We start from the raw sequence: 21165 nt of genomic DNA, 5'->3' as shown, positions 1-21165 counted from the left end.
TATCTAAAATAAATAATGGATTTATTGTGAAGGTGTAGGCTATACTAAATGGATTTATTAGACTTTTTAAAATGTAGATGTGGACAATCAAACAGCACTTTAATTTATATCTTAATTTTTTTGTTTCTTAATGAAACTGATCTAATGACTAAATGCACCATTCAAAATCACTTAGCACTTACCTTGTGGGAGTGAGAAGCAGATGTTGCTAAAACCCAGACTCCTGTGATGCAGAGCAAATCTGAAATCAAACAGAGGTTGTTTAAAATCAGAGCTATCAGAAAACTCTTTCAAGCAAAATAGCTGGGTGCACCTCTAGGTGTAAATGATGAATTGATTATTGCCAGTGATCACATTGAATGAAACAGAGCAATGTGATTACTGGAAATATTGTGCACTGGAAAACCATCAGAGGACAATAAACTAAAATATAAAAAAAAATTTTGGGGGGGAATACAGTAGAAACCTTTATTGAATCTGTTCATGGTACAAGACACAGCAATGCCAAATGTGTAATCCATGTACACAAATCCAGTACCAGAGCAAAAGGTGTGCGTGCATTGGCCGTGAATCAAACCCGGGCCTCGCGTGGGGATTATTTTGCTAAACCGCCCTGAACAGTTTCCAATGCATTGTCAATGTGGTTTGTAAACCAACCCGAATGTAATATAATTCTGGGCACATGTTGACTCATTGGCGCTTCTCCATGCGTGCTGCATGGAGGGGAGAGGGACGCACACTCTGTAAACAGGAATAGGTGATTCACTGGTCACTGAGCTGGCAAGCTAAAGTTAGCTAGTTAGTCACAGAAATGTACGTCCAGCCTGTTAATTATTTCAGTCCGATTTGATTTATCTTACGAAGTCAGCATGGCATAGTTTCTTTCGTTTTTGACCTTGACATAGTTGCTGGATATATACTTTAATTTCTGACATACTGGCGCTGCTAGCTAATGCTAACGACGCCAGCTGACCTCATATCTGGATGCCTCACTCTAGTCCCTGAGAGAGCAGCATACTGGTAAGTCAACTTTGCTTTCAAACTTTGTAATCATCTGTAAAGTTGTTTTACATGCAATCTTACAAGCTAGATATATATATTTGGTTTAAAAGCCTGTTGTCATTCGTTCTTTCTTTGGAGCTAGCTCTGCTATCACTAGCTAGCTAGGTGGGTAATAATGTGATGTACAGTAAGTTAAGCTAAAGTAACGTAACAGTTTTAACGTTACTGAATGACAACAATATAGCCTTGTCACTACTATTTGGCAAGTTGGTTGATTGTGGGGTGCAGTAGTAGGCTAGCGTCGTTGTTATTCGTTGGGTCCCTTGACAAAAGGGGCGGCAGGGTAGCCTAGTGGTTAGAGCGTTGGACTAGTAACCGGAAGTTCAAACCCCCGAGCTGACAAGGTACAAATCTGTCGTTCTGCCCCTGTTCCTAGGCCGTCATTGTAAATAAGAATTTGTTCTTAACTGACTTAACTGACTCAAATGTATTTTATAAAGCCCTTTTTACATCAGCAGCTGTCACAAAGTGCTTATACAGCCTAAAACCCCAAACAGCAAGCAATGCAGACAAAGAAGCACAGTGGCTAGGAAAAACTCCCTAGGAAGAAACCTAGAGGAACCAGGCTCTGAGGGGTGGCCAGTCCTCTTCTGGCTGTGCTGGTGGAGATTATAAAAGAGTACAACCATTTAGCCAGATTATTCTTCAAGACGTTTAAACATTCATAGATGACCAGCAGTGTCAAATTATAGAGGGTGCAATAGTTCAGCACCTCAAGAGTAAATACCAGTTAGCTCTTCATAGCTGAGCATTTAGAGGTTGAGACAGTAGGTCCGGTAGAGAGACAGGATCAAACAGCGGGTCTGGGACGAGTTAGCACCTCCGGTGAGCCTTGAGCAGGTCAGGGTTCCATAGCTGCAGACAGAAACAGCAGAGACTGGATAAGCAGCACAACTAGGTGGACTAGAGACAGGGACAGTCAGGAGTCATCATGCCAGGTAGTCCTGAGGCATGGTCCTAGAGCTCATGTCTTGCATCCTTTATTTAACTTGAGTGTAGCCTAATCCCTAGAGGTTTATAACTTCACATGATTTAGCCTAGTTGTCAATCCAGATTTGAATATTTTATATCCTTTTTACTGAACACTGTTGATAGTAATTTTTCCCTAGCTAATCACTGATTTCCTTCTACAAGGATGTGGTCAGGTTGACACTTCTAAGTCATAATAACACAACACACACACCAGATTGCAAGGGCAAGTACAATGAGCAGTTGGGAAAATTAAGTCTGCTACGTGGGTTGCCAGATACACACATACTTAATTAATTTGTTGTATTTATTATGGATCCCCATTAGCTGCTGCCAAGACAGCAGTTACTCTTCTTCGGGTCCAGCAAAATTAAGGCAGTTATACAATTTTTAAAAACATTACAATACATTCACAACACATCAAATGTGTGCCCTCAGGCCACTACTCTACTACCACATATCTACAACACAAAATATTTGTGTACAGTGTGTATGCATGTGTGTCTTCATAGTCCCTGCTGTTCCATAAGGTGTATTGTTAACCGTTTTTTAAATCTAATTTTACTGTTTGCATGAGTTACTTGATGTGGAACAGAGTTCCATCTAGTCATGGCTCTATGTACTACTATGCGCCTCCCATAGTTTGTTCTGTGTAGGTTAGTGTGTCGTATAGGCTTTGTCATTAAAATTATATTGTGCCTATTTTTCAGATCTTCCAACCTGCTCGGTGGGTGACTGGTAACCAACCGTCTTTCCACCATGCTGTTCCAGGCCTGGAGTGGCACGCTGGAACTTCCAGATGCTTGTAGACCTGAAGCAGTGTGATGTATTCCAGGTATTTATCAAACACACATATACACACTCAATCTGTTTTGTATAATTATTTTAATTTAAGAAAATTGTTCTTCTTTTAAATCTGACAACCACCGTCTTCACAGCTGCAGTCGTTTGCCCCTGCATCTGCTACACCGGCATGTATACACACATGCACACTCTCCCTTACTTGGGGCTCTATTCAATCACGTCCGCTTTAGCCGACATCCACATAGAGGTCGTTTTGGCGGTGTCTGAGGTGGAACTGTGTTAGAGCTGTCAAATTCACAAGCGGCTCCTGGCATTATACCTAACAGAGTCGCATTAACAGAAATCTCATGCAGCCCTGTTTACAAGTTAGAACACTGGAATTTGAGATGTAATCTACACCTCGATTAGGCTGATTGAAATCCTCATTATTTAGTTTAATGATTTTGAATTTGAGCGTCATTGTTTCTATATAACCTATACTTTCTAGTTTTGAACTTAATGCGAGTAGGACTGGTGTAGTTTTGTGACAATGATCAAGAACTACCGATTTGACAGATCCAACGCAGTTACACCTCAGACACCGCCAAAACATCTGTTATGCAGGTGTTGGTTATCGCCGGTTAACGCTTGATCTGATTGAATCTAGGTCTTCCACTCATTCAGTCTATTTAGTTGTATGATTATTGTCGTTAAGAAAATTGTGCCTCTCTATTTTAGATCTGCCATGCTCAGCAGTTCAGCTGCAGACACAGCAGTCCACTGGTGTGGTATTTAGTTTACCAGCTGCACTTTTAAGGATTACCAGATGGATACAGGTAATTCAGAATTATATTACATATGCTCACCCACACCAACAGACATGTTGTTGAGCTGTATACTTACTGTCACTTTGTGCCTCTGTCTTTCAGATCTGCCATCCTCTCCACCACTGCCTGACAGCTTCACCCAGAAGTGCATACACTGGGCCTATCAAGACTGACAAAGCAGAGATGGGTGGCTGACAAGGAAAAATAAAAAAACATGCACACACATTATCCACAATGTAAATAAGTTGTAATTACTTGTTTCTTTAATATTTGCTCCATGTTATTTTAGGATTGGAGATATCTACTCCTATATATCCATTATCAATATTTGCTCTAAATATCTATCAAATCAACGTGTGATTGATAATATTGTAAAAGACTTGTGTGTACAGTTTTAGGAAATTCTGTGTACTTTTTTCTGAGTTGAAAAATATGCCTCCCTCTCACACACACACACTAGCTAGACCCAATGTAAATCAATTGTAATAACTTGTTTATTTGATGTATGCTACATTTTATTTGAGGAAAATATCTTCAATAAAGTACATTTACAGTTAAAGCAATGTCTTTTGGTTTATTGGATATTTCTCCTAATACAATGTGTGACCAGAAGGAAGTCGGCAGACCTGCAACCCTTGGACTGTGTGCAGGTTTTGTCATCTGGAGCTTAAAAATAGAGTAGTGAGGAGAGATAGGGAAGGATGGGAGGAAGAGTGCAGTTTAAAGGTTTATCATTAAAAACTGACACAATTCTATAATTAATACATGTTATAATTGACCAAAAGTCACTATATTATGATTGTTTAGTGTTTTAGTTACTCAATCAAGTAGTGCCCCAAGGAGGGATCGATTGATTCCGTCTTACCCCCTCGCCGCTGCTAAAAGAGCTCGAAGACTCTTCTACATAAATATTTAGGGCTAACTTACTCCTTGCTACCCACTCAGAAACTAACTGCAGCTCTTTGTTGAGTGTTGCAGTCATTTCAGTCGCTGTAGTAGATGACGTGTATAGTGTAGAGTCATCTGCATACACATGGCTTTACTCAAAGTCAGTGGCATGTTGTTAGTAAAAATGTACACAAGGTCCAAAAGGAATTTGGCTTCCGCTCTAGTCCACGACTATTTTACAAGTAACAGTCACTGTCGAGTTCTGAAAACACTACCTGCCGCCCTAAAATTGGACATGCATTGGCCGGGAATCGAACCCGGGCCTCCCGCGTGGCAGGCGAGAATTCTACCACTGAACCACCAATGCTTAGATAGTGTGTTCAATGGGCTTCCCGGCCTCAAACAATGCGAGTAGGTGGAGTGACTAAAAGCAGAAGAACACCATTGTCAGGGAACAAGGAATTTCTCAAACTCCGTTGTGCCCGATTTTCCCGGTCAAACAGTACCCGTCAAAAAGTAGTCAAGGTGCAACAAAACTGTAGAAACTGCCTTGTTGATAGTGTTGTTAAGAAGGTAGAGCATCGCTTTATTATAGACAGACTTCTCCCAGTCTTAGCTACTACTGCGTCAATATGTTTTGACCATGACAGTTTACAATCTAGGGTTACTCCAAGCAGTTTAGTCATCTCAACTTGCTCAATTTCCACGTGACTTATTACAAGATTTAGTTGAGCTTTAGGGTTTAGTGAGTGTTTTGTCCCAAATACAATGCTTTTAGTTTTATAAATATTTAGGGCTAACTTACTCCTTGCTACCCACTCAGAAACTAACTGCAGCTCTTTGTTGAGTGTTGCAGTCATTTCAGTCGCTGTAGTAGCTGACGTGTATAGTGTAGAGTCATCTGCATACACATGGCTTTACTCAAAGTCAGTGGCATGTCGTTAGTAAAAATGTACACAAGGTCCAAAAGGAATTTGGCTTCCGCTCTAGCCCTAAGACTATTTTACAAGTAACAGTCACTGGCGAGTTCTGAAAACACTACCTGCCGCCCTAAAATGGAACATGCATTGGCCGGGAATCGAACCCGGGCCTCCCGCGTGGCAGGCGAGAATTCTACCACTGAACCACCAATGCTTAGATAGTGTCTTCCATGGGCTTCCCGGCCTCAAACAATGCGAGTAGGTGGAGTGACTAAAAACAGAAGTACACCATTGTCAGGGAACAAGGAATTTCTCAAACTCCTTGTGCCCGATTTTCCCGGTCAAACAGTACCCTTCAAACAGTAGTCAAGGTGCAACAAAACTGTAGAAACTGCCTTGTTGATAGTGTTGTTAAGAAGGTAGAGCATCGCTTTATTATAGACAGACTTCTCCCAGTCTTAGCTACTACTGCGTCAATATGTTTTGACCATGACAGTTTACAATCTAGGGTTACTCCAAGCAGTTTAGTCATCTCAACTTGCTCAATTTCCACGTGACTTATTACAAGATTTAGTTGAGCTTTAGGGTTTAGTGAGTGTTTTGTCCCAAATACAATGCTTTTAGTTTTATAAATATTTAGGGCTAACTTACTCCTTGCTACCCACTCAGAAACTAACTGCAGCTCTTTGTTGAGTGTTGCAGTCATTTCAGTCGCTGTAGTAGCTGACGTGTATAGTGTAGAGTCATCTGCATACACATGGCTTTACTCAAAGTCAGTGGCATGTCGTTAGTAAAAATGTACACAAGGTCCAAAAGGAATTTGGCTTCCGCTCTAGCCCTAAGACTATTTTACAAGTAACAGTCACTGTCGAGTTCTGAAAACACTACCTGCCGCCCTAAAATGGAACATGCATTGGCCGGGAATCGAACCCGGGCCTCCCGCGTGGCAGGCGAGAATTCTACCACTGAACCACCAATGCTTAGATAGTGTCTTCAATGGGCTTCCCGGCCTCAAACAATGCGAGTAGGTGGAGTGACTAAAAGCAGAAGAACACCATTGTCAGGGAACAAGGAATTTCTAAAACTCCGTTGTGCCCGATTTTCCCGGTCAAACAGTACCCTTCAAACAGTAGTCAAGGTGCAACAAAACTGTAGAAACTGCCTTGTTGATAGTGTTGTTAAGAAGGTAGAGCATCGCTTTATTATAGACAGACTTCTCCCAGTCTTAGCTACTACTGCGTCAATATGTTTTGACCATGACAGTTTACAATCTAGGGTTACTCCAAGCAGTTTAGTCATCTCAACTTGCTCAATTTCCACGTGACTTATTACAAGATTTAGTTGAACTTTAGGGTTTAGTGAGTGTTTTGTCCCAAATACAATGCTTTTAGTTTTATAAATATTTAGGGCTAACTTACTCCTTGCTACCCACTCAGAAACTAACTGCAGCTCTTTGTTGAGTGTTGCAGTCATTTCAGTCGCTGTAGTAGCTGACGTGTATAGTGTAGAGTCATCTGCATACACATGGCTTTACTCAAAGTCAGTGGCATGTCGTTAGTAAAAATGTACACAAGGTCCAAAAGGAATTTGGCTTCCGCTCTAGCCCTAAGACTATTTTACAAGTAACAGTCACTGGCGAGTTCTGAAAACACTACCTGCCGCCCTAAAATGGAACATGCATTGGCCGGGAATCGAACCCGGGCCTCCCGCGTGGCAGGCGAGAATTCTACCACTGAATAACCAATGCTTAGATAGTGTCTTCAATGGGCTTCCCGGCCTCAAACAATGCGAGTAGGTGGAGTGACTAAAAGCAGAAGAACACCATTGTCAGGGAACAAGGAATTTCTAAAACTCCGTTGTGCCCGATTTTCCCGGTCAAACAGTACCCTTCAAACAGTAGTCAAGGTGCAACAAAACTGTAGAAACTGCCTTGTTGATAGTGTTGTTAAGAAGGTAGAGCATCGCTTTATTATAGACAGACTTCTCCCAGTCTTAGCTACTACTGCGTCAATATGTTTTGACCATGACAGTTTACAATCTAGGGTTACTCCAAGCAGTTTAGTCATCTCAACTTGCTCAATTTCCACGTGACTTATTACAAGATTTAGTTGAACTTTAGGGTTTAGTGAGTGTTTTGTCCCAAATACAATGCTTTTAGTTTTATAAATATTTAGGGCTAACTTACTCCTTGCTACCCACTCAGAAACTAACTGCAGCTCTTTGTTGAGTGTTGCAGTCATTTCAGTCGCTGTAGTAGCTGACGTGTATAGTGTAGAGTCATCTGCATACACATGGCTTTACTCAAAGTCAGTGGCATGTCGTTAGTAAAAATGTACACAAGGTCCAAAAGGAATTTGGCTTCCGCTCTAGCCCTAAGACTATTTTACAAGTAACAGTCACTGGCGAGTTCTGAAAACACTACCTGCCGCCCTAAAATGGAACATGCATTGGCCGGGAATCGAACCCGGGCCTCCCGCGTGGCAGGCGAGAATTCTACCACTGAATAACCAATGCTTAGATAGTGTCTTCAATGGGCTTCCCGGCCTCAAACAATGCGAGTAGGTGGAGTGACTAAAAGCAGAAGAACACCATTGTCAGGGAACAAGGAATTTCTAAAACTCCGTTGTGCCCGATTTTCCCGGTCAAACAGTACCCTTCAAACAGTAGTCAAGGTGCAACAAAACTGTAGAAACTGCCTTGTTGATAGTGTTGTTAAGAAGGTAGAGCATCGCTTTATTATAGACAGACTTCTCCCAGTCTTAGCTACTACTGCGTCAATATGTTTTGACCATGACAGTTTACAATCTAGGGTTACTCCAAGCAGTTTAGTCATCTCAACTTGCTCAATTTCCACGTGACTTATTACAAGATTTAGTTGAGCTTTAGGGTTTAGTGAGTGTTTTGTCCCAAATACAATGCTTTTAGTTTTATAAATATTTAGGGCTAACTTACTCCTTGCTACCCACTCAGAAACTAACTGCAGCTCTTTGTTGAGTGTTGCAGTCATTTCAGTCGCTGTAGTAGCTGACGTGTATAGTGTAGAGTCATCTGCATACACATGGCTTTACTCAAAGTCAGTGGCATGTCGTTAGTAAAAATGTACACAAGGTCCAAAAGGAATTTGGCTTCCGCTCTAGCCCTAAGACTATTTTACAAGTAACAGTCACTGGCGAGTTCTGAAAACACTACCTGCCGCCCTAAAATGGAACATGCATTGGCCGGGAATCGAACCCGGGCCTCCCGCGTGGCAGGCGAGAATTCTACCACTGAATAACCAATGCTTAGATAGTGTCTTCAATGGGCTTCCCGGCCTCAAACAATGCGAGTAGGTGGAGTGACTAAAAACAGAAGTACACCATTGTCAGGGAACAAGGAATTTCTCAAACTCCTTGTGCCCGATTTTCCCGGTCAAACAGTACCCTTCAAACAGTAGTCAAGGTGCAACAAAACTGTAGAAACTGCCTTGTTGATAGTGTTGTTAAGAAGGTAGAGCATCGCTTTATTATAGACAGACTTCTCCCAGTCTTAGCTACTACTGCGTCAATATGTTTTGACCATGACAGTTTACAATCTAGGGTTACTCCAAGCAGTTTAGTCATCTCAACTTGCTCAATTTCCACGTGACTTATTACAAGATTTAGTTGAGCTTTAGGGTTTAGTGAGTGTTTTGTCCCAAATACAATGCTTTTAGTTTTATAAATATTTAGGGCTAACTTACTCCTTGCTACCCACTCAGAAACTAACTGCAGCTCTTTGTTGAGTGTTGCAGTCATTTCAGTCGCTGTAGTAGCTGACGTGTATAGTGTAGAGTCATCTGCATACACATGGCTTTACTCAAAGTCAGTGGCATGTCGTTAGTAAAAATGTACACAAGGTCCAAAAGGAATTTGGCTTCCGCTCTAGCCCTAAGACTATTTTACAAGTAACAGTCACTGGCGAGTTCTGAAAACACTACCTGCCGCCCTAAAATGGAACATGCATTGGCGGGAATCGAACCCGGGCCTCCCGCGTGGCAGGCGAGAATTCTACCACTGAACCACCAATGCTTAGATAGTGTCTTCAATGGGCTTCCCGGCCTCAAACAATGCGAGTAGGTGGAGTGACTAAAAACAGAAGTACACCATTGTCAGGGAACAAGGAATTTCTCAAACTCCTTGTGCCCGATTTTCCCGGTCAAACAGTACCCTTCAAACAGTAGTCAAGGTGCAACAAAACTGTAGAAACTGCCTTGTTGATAGTGTTGTTAAGAAGGTAGAGCATCGCTTTATTATAGACAGACTTCTCCCAGTCTTAGCTACTACTGCGTCAATATGTTTTGACCATGACAGTTTACAATCTAGGGTTACTCCAAGCAGTTTAGTCATCTCAACTTGCTCAATTTCCACGTGACTTATTACAAGATTTAGTTGAGCTTTAGGGTTTAGTGAGTGTTTTGTCCCAAATACAATGCTTTTAGTTTTATAAATATTTAGGGCTAACTTACTCCTTGCTACCCACTCAGAAACTAACTGCAGCTCTTTGTTGAGTGTTGCAGTCATTTCAGTCGCTGTAGTAGCTGACGTGTATAGTGTAGAGTCATCTGCATACACATGGCTTTACTCAAAGTCAGTGGCATGTTGTTAGTAAAAATGTACACAAGGTCCAAAAGGAATTTGGCTTCCGCTCTAGTCCACGACTATTTTACAAGTAACAGTCACTGTCGAGTTCTGAAAACACTACCTGCCGCCCTAAAATTGGACATGCATTGGCCGGGAATCGAACCCTGGCCTCCCGCGTGGCAGGAGAGAATTCTACCACTGAACCACCAATGCTTAGATAGTGTGTTCAATGGGCTTCCCGGCCTCAAACAATGCGAGTAGGTGGAGTGACTAAAAGCAGAAGAACACCATTGTCAGGGAACAAGGAATTTCTCAAACTCCGTTGTGCCCGATTTTCCCGGTCAAACAGTACCCGTCAAAAAGTAGTCAAGGTGCAACAAAACTGTAGAAACTGCCTTGTTGATAGTGTTGTTAAGAAGGTAGAGCATCGCTTTATTATAGACAGACTTCTCCCAGTCTTAGCTACTACTGCGTCAATATGTTTTGACCATGACAGTTTACAATCTAGGGTTACTCCAAGCAGTTTAGTCATCTCAACTTGCTCAATTTCCACGTGACTTATTACAAGATTTAGTTGAGCTTTAGGGTTTAGTGAGTGTTTTGTCCCAAATACAATGCTTTTAGTTTTATAAATATTTAGGGCTAACTTACTCCTTGCTACCCACTCAGAAACTAACTGCAGCTCTTTGTTGAGTGTTGCAGTCATTTCAGTCGCTGTAGTAGCTGACGTGTATAGTGTAGAGTCATCTGCATACACATGGCTTTACTCAAAGTCAGTGGCATGTCGTTAGTAAAAATGTACACAAGGTCCAAAAGGAATTTGGCTTCCGCTCTAGCCCTAAGACTATTTTACAAGTAACAGTCACTGGCGAGTTCTGAAAACACTACCTGCCGCCCTAAAATGGAACATGCATTGGCCGGGAATCGAACCCGGGCCTCCCGCGTGGCAGGCGAGAATTCTACCACTGAACCACCAATGCTTAGATAGTGTCTTCAATGGGCTTCCCGGCCTCAAACAATGCGAGTAGGTGGAGTGACTAAAAACAGAAGTACACCATTGTCAGGGAACAAGGAATTTCTCAAACTCCTTGTGCCCGATTTTCCCGGTCAAACAGTACCCTTCAAACAGTAGTCAAGGTGCAACAAAACTGTAGAAACTGCCTTGTTGATAGTGTTGTTAAGAAGGTAGAGCATCGCTTTATTATAGACAGACTTCTCCCAGTCTTAGCTACTACTGCATCAATGTGTTTTGACCATGACAGTTTACAATCTAGGGTTACTCCAAGCAGTTTAGTCATCTCAACTTGCTCAATTTCCACGTGACTTATTACAAGATTTAGTTGAGCTTTAGGGTTTAGTGAGTGTTTTGTCCCAAATACAATGCTTTTAGTTTTATAAATATTTAGGGCTAACTTACTCCTTGCTACCCACTCAGAAACTAACTGCAGCTCTTTGTTGAGTGTTGCAGTCATTTCAGTCGCTGTAGTAGCTGACGTGTATAGTGTAGAGTCATCTGCATACACATGGCTTTACTCAAAGTCAGTGGCATGTCGTTAGTAAAAATGTACACAAGGTCCAAAAGGAATTTGGCTTCCGCTCTAGCCCTAAGACTATTTTACAAGTAACAGTCACTGGCGAGTTCTGAAAACACTACCTGCCGCCCTAAAATGGAACATGCATTGGCCGGGAATCGAACCCGGGCCTCCCGCGTGGCAGGCGAGAATTCTACCACTGAACCACCAATGCTTAGATAGTGCCTTCAATGGGCTTCCCGGCCTCAAACAATGCGAGTAGGTGGAGTGACTAAAAACAGAAGAACACCATTGTCAGGGAACAAGGAATTTCTCAAACTCCTTGTGCCCGATTTTCCCGGTCAAACAGTACCCTTCAAACAGTAGTCAAGGTGCAACAAAACTGTAGAAACTGCCTTGTTGATAGTGTTGTTAAGAAGGTAGAACATCGCTTTATTATAGACAGACTTCTCCCTGTCTTAGCTACTACTGCGTCAATATGTTTTGACCATGACAGTTTACAATCTAGGGTTACTCCAAGCAGTTTAGTCATCTCAACTTGCTCAATTTCCACGTGACTTATTACAAGATTTAGTTGAGCTTTAGGGTTATGTGAGTGTTTTGTCCCAAATACAATGCTTTTAGTTTTATAAATATTTAGGGCTAACTTACTCCTTGCTACCCACTCAGAAACTAACTGCAGCTCTTTGTTGAGTGTTGCAGTCATTTCAGTCGCTGTAGTAGCTGACGTGTATAGTGTAGAGTCATCTGCATACACATGGCTTTACTCAAAGTCAGTGGCATGTCGTTAGTAAAAATGTACACAAGGTCCAAAAGGAATTTGGCTTCCGCTCTAGCCCTAAGACTATTTTACAAGTAACAGTCACTGGCGAGTTCTGAAAACACTACCTGCCGCCCTAAAATGGAACATGCATTGGCCGGGAATCGAACCCGGGCCTCCCGCGTGGCAGGCGAGAATTCTACCACTGAACCACCAATGCTTAGATAGTGTCTTCAATGGGCTTCCCGGCCTCAAACAATGCGAGTAGGTGGAGTGACTAAAAACAGAAGAACACCATTGTCAGGGAACAAGGAATTTCTCAAACTCCTTGTGCCCGATTTTCCCGGTCAAACAGTACCCTTCAAACAGTAGTCAAGGTGCAACAAAACTGTAGAAACTGCCTTGTAAATAGTGTTGTTAAGAAGGTAGAGCATCGCTTTATTTTTACAGGCAATCTCCCATAGTCCATGCCACTACCTGTACCCGTGATGCAACTGTAATTGCCCCCATATGCCTTAACACCCCAAGGGGCCCAGTAAGGAGGTACTGTAGGAAACACAAGGCTCAAAGAGGAACAGAGGGTTGAATTGGTCTGAACCTGGTAAAAACCTCTCAGAATACACAACCACCCCTCTCCTTCTCCTATAGCAAATGGGTGTGTAGCCAGAACAAGTCTAGCATGACTACAAATAGTGCAGTCCTTTCTTCTCAGGGTTTTAGCTGTGTACCTCATATAAGACAGCCACAAATTGTCCCTACCATCAAAACCAGTCTCAGTGCCTAATTGATCAATAGCTGTGTAGTCTCTAACATTAATTACCTGAATGGGATTTTTTAACACAGTGGTGGTAGGTGGCAGGTTCGGTCCAGGTGTGGTAGAGGAGTGTGTCTGCCCTGGTTCGTCTGGGACCTCTGGTTTTGGCAGCTCCCTAATAGAAAACACACCCATCGTGTCTGTCCCGGTCCTTTGTAGTCCGAGGGTGTAAGTGCCTGCATCAGAGAGCTTAATAGTTTTGATGGTTAGTAGGATTTCATCACCTTTACAAAGTTCAACAGTGCTCCCAGGTTTTCCCCATATGATGGAAAACCTATCCACCTTTGTGGGATCCCCTATGCTATAAGAATACCCTCTTCTCCAATCCTAGAATTGTCCCAAGTTGGTTATCATGTAATCCCCATATGGACACCCTCCCCCATTACACAGGTACACTGACACTCCTGTAAAGCCCCACCCTCTCCCAGAGAACACATCACTAGCAAGAGCCAGACACATCTTCGCTTCTATGAACAAAAACAGGGGTGACAGGACAGGGAGGGTTACTTCATTTGAGAGATGGCCCCCGGAATCCTGTTAATTCCAGTTCTCCTCTCGAACACTGTTTATTGTTCGACAGTGTTAGTGTGTCCTACCCTCCCCCGTGCGATATGAATCCGGGTAGCTCTTTCAGCTAGCTGTCACCAGGAGTCCTTGTATGGTCCCCCCAACAAGCCTCTGGGACTGGATTGAGTGACTTCACCTGTAGTTCACCTGTAATGCATAAAATCCTGGACATACAGGCTTGGTTAACAAACAGTTTCTCATATGTTTTATCTGATTATATCTTTAGTTTCTTATCCAATAGGCCCCATCCTATCCTAGACCACAATTTACCCATCCCCCTTTTGATACCTGGCTCTGCCCAGGTAACAACCTTACCTACTCTAAATAATGACTTAGGTAAGATTAGTATATTATCCTTCTGTTCTGACATTATCATGTAGGAGCGCCCCTTTCATTTTCCACATGTCCAATTCTCCCTTTTGTCTCCACTCAGTAACTGTTATCTACACATTCTGTTATCTTTGCTCGTCCTGGCTCCCTTTTAAAACTTCTCCTCTCTGCTCTCCAACCTTCAAGGTCTCTGCAGTGCAGGGGAGGGCTCTTCTGTCTGCCTTTTCCCCTTATCTGTTTGTAGCTCGTTTTCTCATGTTTCCAAATTTGAACTAAATGTCTCACTGTTTGGCTTTATCTAAACTCATGGATTTTTTTTAGAAAAACATGTCTATGGTGGCACTTTCTAAAGTCCTTATATAGGTTAATTAAACCCCACTATAATAAAAAAATTAAAAAAAACGTATTACCCATGACCACAAATTAAATATTCAAATGGCACCCCCTATACACAGGTGTTAAAACCAAACACAAATATCTCAATTTCTTCCCTGCCCTGTTGGCTCAAAATATGTCCCAAATACTTAACATGAGTCTACCATAAATAAAACTTATCCTAGCTAAATTTTCACACCACGTTCATCAGAGAAAATATATTGACACTATAATGTAAATTTCACTGCCTTTTTGTATTAAATTACCTTAATATCAGTATTACAAATTACCCTAGATTCTCCATCCAAATGGCTTTCCAATGAGGCTGATCAGACCACAAAGGAAAGTTACAATGGAGGTCATAAGTCATACCACCCCTTCAAAGAAGTGTTTCTTACTATATTAAACAACATTCCTCTATCAAAAGATTTCACCTATTTAATTAAGACTCAGAAAATAAAAACGTATAGTATTTCATATGTGAGTGTACCCCTTTAAGATATCTTGTCTCTGGGAACATGGAAATCCCCTTAAACCCAAAACGTTTGCTACAAACAAAACCTAATAATTATAATAATACCTTCAAATAATTTGTTTTAAATTTCCTCAATGTTTCATGTAACTCATTCAGTCTTTAAAGGATTGTCTCCCCAAAATGCTTTATACCCTGCCAATAAACTCACACAATTGTGATAAACGTGCACTGTCCCTTTAACATAAAATAATATCAGCCTGCAATCCACTCTGCGGGCCTTTCATTGTTCCCCATAATGAAAACAGATTCTAATGTTAGTATACCTTAACCTCCTGTTTAATTTCAGTGGTGTTATCTGAACAATCAAACCAAAATCAATAACCGGGAAGTACTTGTGTAAATTAATTAAAAGAACAAAATAAATCTACCTTATTTCTCAGCACTTGGTTAGAACATCACTCCCGTTTTACATCGACCACACCCTTCGCCCCGTCCCTAGTGTATATCTTATCTATTATTCAGTGGCTCAATTAATGTTTAACGTAAGTATGTTCAGATGTTGATTATGTAATTCTACAATATTAGTATAGTTCAAACCTCATAATATAAATCTACACACAGAATTTTACGTTAATAGAGTTTAACACTTTTTCCAACAGTCATGCACACCCCCTCAATATTCTATGATATAACTCCCATCAGCAAGCCTGCAACTTTTTCAACATTCTCACCGGTACCACATCATTCATACCGATATTAGTTCCCGACTGAATATCAAGCGTATTTCATGCACCCCAGCAAGCAGACCAGTGGGAGACACAATGGCCCCGCCTTCTGTCCATTCTCCGTACAGCTTCTCACCCCGTCTCTTCCACTCCTTACCCTCTCTGCCTTCATTCAATTCTAGAGTGGACTTCAGCGTTTTCAACACCTTTTCTATATTCAACGATATTTTATGTACATTACAATACTGTCAACAACCTATGCCTTTACTAAAACTGCCTCACTCAAACTTGGTAGTCAGTGCGCCGACTTTACTACCCGATGTACTTCACACACACACCTATGCTTTGTTAGGACCTTAGAGAGACCCTTTCCCAAAGGCTAAATCGGTCTCAAGTCCGAGTAATCAATTCAAATATCCGTCATTCACACTTGGCCCTGCCTAGTACATCACATTCGCATCATATGGCTTTCCATTCGCACTTTGGTGGTCACTCGTTACCCACCATTCATACATGTAGTAAGTGTTCTCTGTTACCACCTACCAGCCAGGCATACTAGTACATCCCATACACAATGCACCATTAAGTATTGTCGATCAATAATAAAATTGCAGTTGCCAATAGAGATATTACTTTCTCAACTATTTTCCAATCTCACACATCATAATAGTTTAAATTTAGTAATTTACATCAAACAGCAGAGAGGGATTTGGCGACATCTCCTGAGGGAGGTCCGTCAGCTCATCTTCCCCCTCTGTGGGAGTAACCACCCCCATCATTTCTGGTTTCTTATTCAGTTGCACTCTGCGCGTCTCCTCGATAGCCCAAGTTCCTATTTTTTAGTTCCGCTTCTGCTCTTTCTCTCTGTTTAGTCCCTTGATTCTTAAATAAACGGCTCTTGTTTCTTTCTACCTCCTTGTCTTTAGCCTCCTGCAACGTCTCTCTTAACCCACATTCCATTGTTTTCAACTGGGCCCCTGTTGGCGGCCCCCCTCCTAGATAACCTGCTTGTGTCCATCTTAACTTCAATCCCTCCCAAACTTTCTTGATATGCTTCCATTGTTCCTTTCCCCCTGATCTATATTCCATTTTTTGGTCTAGGAAATCATTACATTTCAGCTTAGGAGTGTTAGGGGTCGCCATGGTGAATTTGCTTTAATCGGAATTAAATGTATCTTAATTTGAATTTAATCGGAATTTAATCGGAATTCTCACAGACTACCTGAACATACTTAGCCCGTCGTTAGTTAATATCAACGATGTATTCTTGGAGACACTATTGCTCGTACTCTGCCTTATCTCAGAGCTTCTCCTTCGTATATCCAGAATTTTCAACAATAATGGTTTAATGATTGGATAATACTTTTAGAATTTAGGAAATAATAACAGGGTCTTGTGAAACTCCGTTTACATTTATACTATAGTCGATACACGAACATTCTTACATACATATAGAATTAACACAACATATTTTGCGACTTCTCACAATTTTACATTTATCACATCATTTCACTGTTCACATATTATTTCATCATTCTCATTTCAAGGACCTGACTGGGCGCTGCCAGACCGGACACACTAGCCGGACTATCGGTCCACTACGTATTTACTTTTTATAGACCACCTTACCGGACTCTGCCGGACCGGACACAATGCCGGACTGTCGGTGTTACAAATCTATTGCCCAATTATAGACCACCTTACCGTCTGCCGGACCGGTCACTAGCCGGACTATCGGTGTTACAAATCTATATTGACTATATTTTATTCCTTACTGGTCGCTGCCAGACCGGTCACAGCCGGACTATCGGAATATTCTATATCTACTATCACTTATCCCTGACCGGACACTACCGGACCGGACACAAGCCGGACTATCGGGATATTCTAATTCCCACATATGTTTACTTCACTGTCAATTTCAAGTCAATTATTTATGTTAAATTTACACAAAAATTCTTACCCACACTCGGTACTACTGATCGTAATTTGGTATGACTATTCGACAATATGCAAAGTTCGATTTAACCGGTTTTGCTTACCTTATTTTGTGGTCGACCAGAGATCAGTTTCCCGAGTTGAGCAGAATTGTTGTCCTCCCCCTAAAGTTTTCACCTGTCCTCCGGGAACCGTCCTTTCACCAACTCGCCCCCTCACACCCACATCAACCACTCTGGACTGGGTCGTTAGTAAACCATCCTCTGCTACCAAGATTCTGTTGATAATGGGATATGTAGGAGGGTGAGCCGGCCAAGGATCGATTCAGACAAGGTGGTCTATTGTATGACAAGTGACAGTTTAATTATGAGTAAAGATATCTGGTACAACGTATACGGGCCCATTTCATTCGGTTCTTAAGGAACCAGCAGAAAAGAAGCCCCGATAACAGAGTGCATGTATGTTATATACAGTACAGAAAGTAGGTTGAGTCTAGAAGTTCTGGTCTTCTGGTTGGTCCTGTTGGGCCGTCCGTCATCCCTCTGAGTTTTGTCGTGCCGTTCCTTGTCACACAATGTTCAGCTAAGAACGAGATTAGGTGTGTGCGCTGTCCTCAGTCACACAATGTTCGGCTAGAAAGGAGATTTGGTGTGTGCGCTGGTTTCTGCAAGTCAAGGCTGTCTCTTCCTCCCAATGTGTGGGTGTATGTCTTATCTGTGTGTCCTCGGCGGTTAGTGTGTGTAATGTGTGTGTGCTGTGTGTGTGGGTGTGGGAGCTATCCTGTATGGGACCTAACATGTTTTACTGTGAAAATACGTTGTCTCAGTTATAGCAATGTAATAGCAGTAGGCTGGTCACCTGCATAAGAAATAGCACTTCCTTACACTTCCGCTCTAGCCCTAAGACTATTTTACAAGTAACAGTCACTGGCGAGTTCTGAAAACACTACCTGCCGCCCTAAAATGGAACATGCATTGGCCGGGAATCGAACCCGGGCCTCCCGCGTGGCAGGCGAGAATTCTACCACTGAACCACCAATGCTTAGATAGTGTCTTCAATGGGCTTCCCGGGCTCAAACAATGCGAGTAGGTGGAGTGACTAAAAACAGAAGAACACCATTGTCAGGGAACAAGGAATTTCTCAAACTCCGTTGTGCCCGATTTTCCCGGTCAAACAGTACCCTTCAAACAGTAGTCAAGGTGCAACAAAACTGTAGAAACTGCCTTGTTGATAGTGTTGTTAAGAAGGTAGAGCATCGCTTTATTATAGACAGACTTCTTCCTTGCTTAGCTACTACTGTGTCAATATGTTTTGACCATGACAGTTTACAATCTAGGGTTACTCCAAGCAGTTTAGTCATCTCAACTTGCTCAATTTCCACGTGACTTATTACAAGATTTAGTTGAGCTTTAGGGTTTAGTGAGTGTTTTGTCCCAAATACAATGCTTTTAGTTTTATAAATATTTAGGGCTAACTTACTCCTTGCTACCCACTCAGAAACTAACTGCAGCTCTTTGTTGAGTGTTGCAGTCATTTCAGTCGCTGTAGTAGCTGACGTGTATAGTGTAGAGTCATCTGCATACACATGGCTTTACTCAAAGTCAGTGGCATGTCGTTAGTAAAAATGTACACAAGGTCCAAAAGGAATTCGGCTTCCGCTCTAGCCCTAAGACTATTTTACAAGTAACAGTCACTGTCGAGTTCTGAAAACACTACCTGCCGCCCTAAAATTGGACATGCATTGGCCGGGAATCGAACCCGGGCCTCCCGCGTGGCAGGCGAGAATTCTACCACTGAACCACCAATGCTTAGATAGTGTCTTCAATGGGCTTCCCGGGCTCAAACAATGCGAGTAGGTGGAGTGACTAAAAGCAGAAGAACACCATTGTCAGGGAACAAGGAATTTCTCAAACTCCGTTGTGCCCGATTTTCCCGGTCAAACAGTACCCGTCAAAAAGTAGTCAAGGTGCAACAAAACTGTAGAAACTGCCTTGTTGATAGTGTTGTTAAGAAGGTAGAGCATCGCTTTATTATAGACAGACTTCTCCCAGTCTTAGCTACTACTGCGTCAATATGTTTTGACCATGACAGTTTACAATCTAGGGTTACTCCAAGCAGTTTAGTCATCTCAACTTGCTCAATTTCCACGTGACTTATTACAATATTTAGTTGAGCTTTAGGGTTTAGTGAGTGTTTTGTCCCAAATACAATGCTTTTAGTTTTATAAATATTTAGGGCTAACTTACTCCTTGCTACCCACTCAGAAACTAACTGCAGCTCTTTGTTGAGTGTTGCAGTCATTTCAGTCGCTGTAGTAGCTGACGTGTATAGTGTAGAGTCATCTGCATACACATGGCTTTACTCAAAGTCAGTGGCATGTCGTTAGTAAAAATGTACACAAGGTCCAAAAGGAATTTGGCTTCCGCTCTAGCCCTAAGACTATTTTACAAGTAACAGTCACTGGCGAGTTCTGAAAACACTACCTGCCGCCCTAAAATGGAACATGCATTGGCCGGGAATCGAACCCGGGCCTCCCGCGTGGCAGGCGAGAATTCTACCACTGAACCACCAATGCTTAGATAGTGTCTTCAATGGGATAATGGCTGTAAAAAAAAAAATGGAGGGAGGCTATAGACACTGAGCTGAGAGGGGAAAGGGTTTGGACACATGGAATGCCTGGCAAAGGTTGTCTAACGCAGGTATCTCATAATTCCTCCTCTCCCACCAAAGTCCCACCCCAGCTAATGCTTTTCAAAGCTGTTTCCTATAGTGAATAAACAACTATTCCATTTTCATCAAAAGGGATAGGTACTTGTGAAGGAGAATTAAAAATAGTCTCTAGTCCAAGTGAAGGCTTCTCCTTCACAGTACTGTAACTATTACTAATGGTGAACAGGACTAGCACAGGTCTGCAATGACAGTATCCTGTGAACTGTGATGAACTTGTCAAGAGTTGGAGCAGAAGATGCATACCCAAAGAAGGTTAACAGACTAATGACTCAAACTTGAAAAAATGAACAAATAGCATTTCCACAGTAAATTCCCTCTGTGCTTTTCAACATTTGCATCAACAATATTTGTCTTCCCTACCCAGCTTACACATACTTCTACAAGCGCTCCAGGGACTGGAGGTTTGATAACCAGAAGATGAAGGATGACCCAGACTACCCCAGATCCATCCTTAAAGACTTTATGGGCTGTGATGGAGCCCCAGGCGTGGACCCAGATACATATGACACAGTTACAGGCCGCAAGTGGCCAACAGTGGACCAGCCAAAACCACAACCACCAGTTGGCTCAGTCCCGGATGAGGTGGACAGAGAGACCAATTAGGATTACACCAACGATGTGGATTATGAACCTGATGCGAAGGACAAAGGGGTGGATGTGGTGGTGAGGATGGCTGAGAACGAGGCCAAGGTTATCACCCTGATCATAGTGACCGTGCCCCTGGTCCTGGTGCTGTTCATCCTACTATTGATCTATGCTATTATCAACACCCTGCAGAAGAAAGAGGCGCACATTCCATTTGAACACATATATACACACAAGCATTACATAACAATACAAGCACACAGTTTCCCTATCTTTCCTCTATGGTG

The 21165-nt window shown here is 42.1% G+C and overlaps 1 long non-coding RNA gene and 14 other non-coding genes across 15 annotated transcripts; 1 reads left to right on the top strand and 14 right to left on the bottom strand.

Moving 5' to 3' along the window:
- Positions 1–695: 695 nt before the first annotated feature.
- Positions 696–4204, top strand: LOC139382695 (uncharacterized). Its single transcript, XR_011628652.1, has 4 exons — positions 696–1020; positions 2742–2866; positions 3553–3650; positions 3744–4204. It is a non-coding gene; the product is annotated as an uncharacterized lncRNA (long non-coding RNA).
- Positions 4205–4825: 621 nt separating this feature from the next.
- Positions 4826–4896, bottom strand: trnag-gcc (transfer RNA glycine (anticodon GCC)). Its single transcript has one exon. It is a non-coding gene; the product is annotated as a tRNA-Gly (tRNA).
- A 696-nt stretch (positions 4897–5592) lies between these two features.
- On the bottom strand, positions 5593–5663 carry trnag-gcc (transfer RNA glycine (anticodon GCC)). The gene has a single exon. It is a non-coding gene; the product is annotated as a tRNA-Gly (tRNA).
- A 695-nt stretch (positions 5664–6358) lies between these two features.
- trnag-gcc (transfer RNA glycine (anticodon GCC)) lies at positions 6359–6429 on the bottom strand. The gene has a single exon. It is a non-coding gene; the product is annotated as a tRNA-Gly (tRNA).
- Positions 6430–7125: 696 nt separating this feature from the next.
- trnag-gcc (transfer RNA glycine (anticodon GCC)) lies at positions 7126–7196 on the bottom strand. The gene has a single exon. It is a non-coding gene; the product is annotated as a tRNA-Gly (tRNA).
- A 696-nt stretch (positions 7197–7892) lies between these two features.
- Positions 7893–7963, bottom strand: trnag-gcc (transfer RNA glycine (anticodon GCC)). Its single transcript has one exon. It is a non-coding gene; the product is annotated as a tRNA-Gly (tRNA).
- A 696-nt stretch (positions 7964–8659) lies between these two features.
- On the bottom strand, positions 8660–8730 carry trnag-gcc (transfer RNA glycine (anticodon GCC)). Its single transcript has one exon. It is a non-coding gene; the product is annotated as a tRNA-Gly (tRNA).
- A 695-nt stretch (positions 8731–9425) lies between these two features.
- On the bottom strand, positions 9426–9495 carry trnag-gcc (transfer RNA glycine (anticodon GCC)). Its single transcript has one exon. It is a non-coding gene; the product is annotated as a tRNA-Gly (tRNA).
- A 694-nt stretch (positions 9496–10189) lies between these two features.
- Positions 10190–10260, bottom strand: trnag-gcc (transfer RNA glycine (anticodon GCC)). The gene has a single exon. It is a non-coding gene; the product is annotated as a tRNA-Gly (tRNA).
- Positions 10261–10956: 696 nt separating this feature from the next.
- Positions 10957–11027, bottom strand: trnag-gcc (transfer RNA glycine (anticodon GCC)). The gene has a single exon. It is a non-coding gene; the product is annotated as a tRNA-Gly (tRNA).
- Positions 11028–11722: 695 nt separating this feature from the next.
- Positions 11723–11793, bottom strand: trnag-gcc (transfer RNA glycine (anticodon GCC)). The gene has a single exon. It is a non-coding gene; the product is annotated as a tRNA-Gly (tRNA).
- A 695-nt stretch (positions 11794–12488) lies between these two features.
- Positions 12489–12559, bottom strand: trnag-gcc (transfer RNA glycine (anticodon GCC)). Its single transcript has one exon. It is a non-coding gene; the product is annotated as a tRNA-Gly (tRNA).
- A 5974-nt stretch (positions 12560–18533) lies between these two features.
- trnag-gcc (transfer RNA glycine (anticodon GCC)) lies at positions 18534–18604 on the bottom strand. Its single transcript has one exon. It is a non-coding gene; the product is annotated as a tRNA-Gly (tRNA).
- Positions 18605–19300: 696 nt separating this feature from the next.
- trnag-gcc (transfer RNA glycine (anticodon GCC)) lies at positions 19301–19371 on the bottom strand. The gene has a single exon. It is a non-coding gene; the product is annotated as a tRNA-Gly (tRNA).
- A 696-nt stretch (positions 19372–20067) lies between these two features.
- Positions 20068–20138, bottom strand: trnag-gcc (transfer RNA glycine (anticodon GCC)). The gene has a single exon. It is a non-coding gene; the product is annotated as a tRNA-Gly (tRNA).
- Between the last annotated feature and the right edge of the window lie 1027 nt (positions 20139–21165).

This window comes from Oncorhynchus clarkii, chromosome 2 (assembly GCF_045791955.1).
Source record: "Oncorhynchus clarkii lewisi isolate Uvic-CL-2024 chromosome 2, UVic_Ocla_1.0, whole genome shotgun sequence".
Classification (NCBI taxonomy): domain Eukaryota; kingdom Metazoa; phylum Chordata; class Actinopteri; order Salmoniformes; family Salmonidae; genus Oncorhynchus; species Oncorhynchus clarkii.
Note: the sequence above shows the minus strand (reverse complement) of the source record. Positions and strands in the feature narration are given on the sequence as shown.